This window comes from Pseudorca crassidens, chromosome 1, assembly GCF_039906515.1.
Source record: "Pseudorca crassidens isolate mPseCra1 chromosome 1, mPseCra1.hap1, whole genome shotgun sequence".
In the NCBI taxonomy this organism is placed as follows: Eukaryota; Metazoa; Chordata; class Mammalia; order Artiodactyla; family Delphinidae; genus Pseudorca; species Pseudorca crassidens.
This window is the reverse complement of record NC_090296.1, coordinates 48,818,138-48,822,310: the sequence shown is the minus strand read 5'-3', so window position 1 is coordinate 48,822,310 and position 4,173 is coordinate 48,818,138. Positions and strand designations below refer to the sequence as shown.

General features: G+C 36.0%; 1 non-coding gene across 1 annotated transcript; it reads left to right on the top strand.

Moving 5' to 3' along the window:
* Positions 1-957: 957 nt before the first annotated feature.
* Positions 958-1,064, top strand: LOC137208177 (U6 spliceosomal RNA). Its single transcript, XR_010935515.1, has one exon. It is a non-coding gene; the product is annotated as a U6 spliceosomal RNA (small nuclear RNA).
* The last annotated feature ends 3,109 nt before the right edge of the window (positions 1,065-4,173 follow it).

The following is a 4,173-nucleotide window of genomic DNA, read 5'->3' as shown; positions in this document are numbered from 1 at the left end:
ACAGGGATCTGTGATAAGAATTATTACTGACTTGTCATCAAAACCAATGCAAATCAGGAGACAATGGAATGACATTTTTAAAAATTACTAGAGGGGGAGGAAAAGGGGACCCATCAACATTTATTAACCTGTAATTGCATATCCAGCAAATAGATCCTTTAAAAAATGAAGGTGAAATAAACACATTTTCTTACCAGGAAACCTGCACTGCAAGAAGTGTTGAAGGAAGTTTAGGATGAAGGAAAATGGCATCAGGAAGAAAACTTGGATTTATACAAAGGAATAAAGAGTACGTGAAATGGTAATATATAAAATAGAAAAATCTATTTTTGAGTCTGAAAACAGAATACATATCTGAAAAATCCAAAAGTAGATATTTTAGGTTGTCAGTATGTCAATGGCCACCGTGGCTTTCCAATTTTGTGCTTTAAAAAAATTACAGCATTGTCCTTCTGCCAAGTGAGATTACAGTGAGAAGATTGTGGTCTATGAGGAAGCAGGTTCTCACTAGACACTGAATTGACCATCACTTTGATCTTGCAAGTCCAGCCTGCAGAACTGTAAGAAATAAATTTCTGTTGTTTATAATCAAAAAAAAAATTTACAGTCTTCATTAGATTGTGTATGAAAAAAACTGGTCATGAAATATTAATACATGGCAGTTAACTAGTGCGATCTCTGTTATACAATGCTTCTCTTTTTCTGATTCCTTTGGATAACTTATTAGAATATTATATTAAAATGAAGCAGAAGTATAATAGGTTTATGTTAGCATTTAAATAATATTTTGATAATAATTTCTTCTCTTTTTATAATCTCCTATTGATTTACCTTCTATATCATTCTTCCCCACTCCCACCCCTAGCCAACCTGCTGAGTTCACTTTTCCTCATATGTACTTTCAAACTGATAATTAAAAAGAGGGTATAAAAATAGCATCAAAAAAAAATCTAGAAAGTGCTCACTTCGGCAGCACATATACTAAAACTGGAATGATACAGAGAAGATTAGCATGGCCCCTGCCCAAGGATGACATGAAAATTCGTGAAGCATTCCATATTTTTCAAAGAAGACATACAGATGGCCAAAAAGCACATGAAAAGATGCTCAACATCACTAATTATTAGAGAAATGCAAATCAAAACTACAATGAGGTATCACCTCACACCAGTCAGAATGGTCATCATCAAAAAATCTACAAACAATATATGCTGGAGAGGGTGTGGAGAAAAGGGAACCCTCTTGCTGGGAATGTTGGTGGGAATGTAAATTGATACAGCCACTATGGAGAACAGTATGGAGGTGCCTTAAAAAACTAAAAATAGAACTACCATATGACCCAGCAATCCCACTACTTGGCATATACCCAGAGAAAACCATAATTCAAAAAGATACGTGCACCCCAATGTTCAGTGCAGCACTATTTACAATGGCCAGGATATGGAAGCAACCTAAATGTCTATCACAGAGGAATGGGTAAAGAAGATATGGTACATATATACAATGGAATATTACTCAGCCATAAAAAAGAACAAAGTAATGTCAGTTGCAGCAACATGGATGGACCTAGAGTTGTCATACTGAGTGAAGTAAGTCAGACACAGAAAGACAAATATCATGTGATATTGCTTATATGTGAAATCTCAAAAAAGGTACAATTGAACTTATTTACAAAACAGAAGTAGAGTCACAGATGTAGAAAACAAATTATGGTTACCAGGAGATGGATGGGGGAGGGATAAATTGGGAGACTGGGACTGATATACACACTACTGTATATAAAATAGATAACTAATAAGAACCTGCTGTATAGCAAAGGGAACTCTACTCAATACTGTGTGATGGCCCATATGGGAAAAGAATGTAAGAAAAAAAAAGAGTGGTTATATGTATATGTATAGCTGATTCGCTTTGCTGTATACCTGAAACTAACACAACATTGTAAATCAATTATACTCCAATAAAAAAATTTTTAAAAGGTAATTAAGGTAAAATAAGATCATATAGATGGGTCTAATTCAATAAGACTGGTGTCCTTGAAAGAAAAAATTAGGACATAGAGACACACAGAGAAAACAATCATGTGAGACACTGGGAGAAGAGTGCTATCTACAAGCCAAGGAGAGGGGCCTCAGAAGAAATCAGCCCTGCTGACACCTTGATCTTGGACTTGTAGTCTCCAGGATTGTGAGAAAACAAATTTCTGTTAAGCCATCCAGTTTGTGTATTTGTCATGGCAGCCCTAGGAAACTAATACATCCTCTAAGAAAGAAACTAATACACCCTCTAAGAAAGAAACTAATACAAGATAGTACATCAAAGAAAAAAATCTAGAAGGAAGAATCATATGTATTTCTACCTAAGTTCTTTCTGCAATTTGGGTTACAGGCATATATTTTTTAAATTGATGTAATTATGCTATAACTTTGTATCCCACTTTTTTACTTGATACTATACTATAAATAGTTTCCATTTTTTTATATACCTGTGTAATATTCCATGTTTCAGCTTTTATTCTTTTATTCATTTTTTTAAGTACTTTATTTCAGTTTGGACATTTTGGTTGAAGAGTGAATACTTTTAATGGATATCTCTGTGTTCATATGTTTTTGGTTTTATTTATTTTTGTGTGAATTGTCTGTTTCTGATATCAGACTGGTACTTGCAATATCTCTTTGCAACTGAACAATGATTCACATCATAGAGGTTTATTTTTTTTTTCCACTTTCTCCCTTTTCCCAGAGATAAACCCATGCACATATGGTCACCTTATCTTTGACAAAGGAGGCAGGAATGTACAGTGGAGAAAGGACAGCCTATTCAATAAGTGGTGCTGGGAAAACTGGACAGCTACATGTAAAAGTATGAGATTAGATCACTCCCTAACACCATACACAAAAATAAGCTCAAAATGGATTAAAGACCTAAATGTAAGGCCAGACACTATCAAACTCTTAGAGGAAAACATAGGCAGGACACTCTATGACATAAATCACAGCAAGGTCCTTTTTGACCCACCTCCTAGAGCAATGGAAATAAAAACAAAAGTAAGCAAATGGGACCTAATGAAACTTCAAAGCTTTTGCGCAGCAAAGGAAACCATAAAGAAGACCAAAAGACAACCCTCAGAATGGGAGAAAATAGTTGCAAATGAAGCAACGGACAAAGGATTAATCTCCAAAATTTATAAGCAGCTCATGCAGCTTAATAACAAAAAAACAAACAACCCAATCCAAAAATGGGCAGAAGACCTAAATAGACATTTCTCCAAAGAAGATATACAGAGTGCCAACAAACACATGAAAGAATGCTCAACATCACTAATCATTAGAGAAATGCAAATCAAAACTACAATGAGATATCATCTCACACCAGTCAGAATGGCCATCATCAAAAAATCTAGAAACAATAAATGCTGGAGAGGGTGTGGAGAAAAGGGAACCCTCTTACACTGTTGGTGGGAATGTAAATTGATACAGCCACTGTGGAGAACAGTATGGAGGTTCCTTAAAAAACTACAAATAGAACTACCATATGACCCAGCAATCCCACTACTGGGCATATACCCTGAGAAAACCATAATTCAAAAAGAGTCATGTACCAAAATGTTCATTGCAGCTCTATTTACAACAGCCCAGAGATGGAAACAACCTAAGTGTCCATCATCGGATGAATGGATAAAGAAGATGTGGCACATATATACAATGGAATATTACTCAGCCATAAAAAGAAACGAAACTGAGCTATTTGTAATGAGGTGGATAGACCTAGAGTCTGTCATACAGAGTGAAGTAAGTCAGAAAGAGAGAGACAAATACCGTATGCTAACACATATATATGGAATTTAAGAAAAAAAATGTCATGAAAAACCTAGGGGTGAAACAGGAATAAAGACACAGACTTACTAGAGAATGGACTTGAGGCTATGGGGAGGGGGAAGGGTAAACGGTGACAAAGAGAAAGAGAGGCATGGACATATATACACTACCAAACGTAAGGTAGATAGCTAGTGGGAAGCAGCCGCATAGCACAGGGAGGTCAGCTCGGTGCTTTGTGACCGCCTGGAGGGGTGGGATAGGGAGGGTGGGAGGGAGGGAGACGCAAGCGGGAAGAGATATGGGAACATATGTATATATATAACTGATTCATTTTGTTGTGAAGCTGAAACTGACA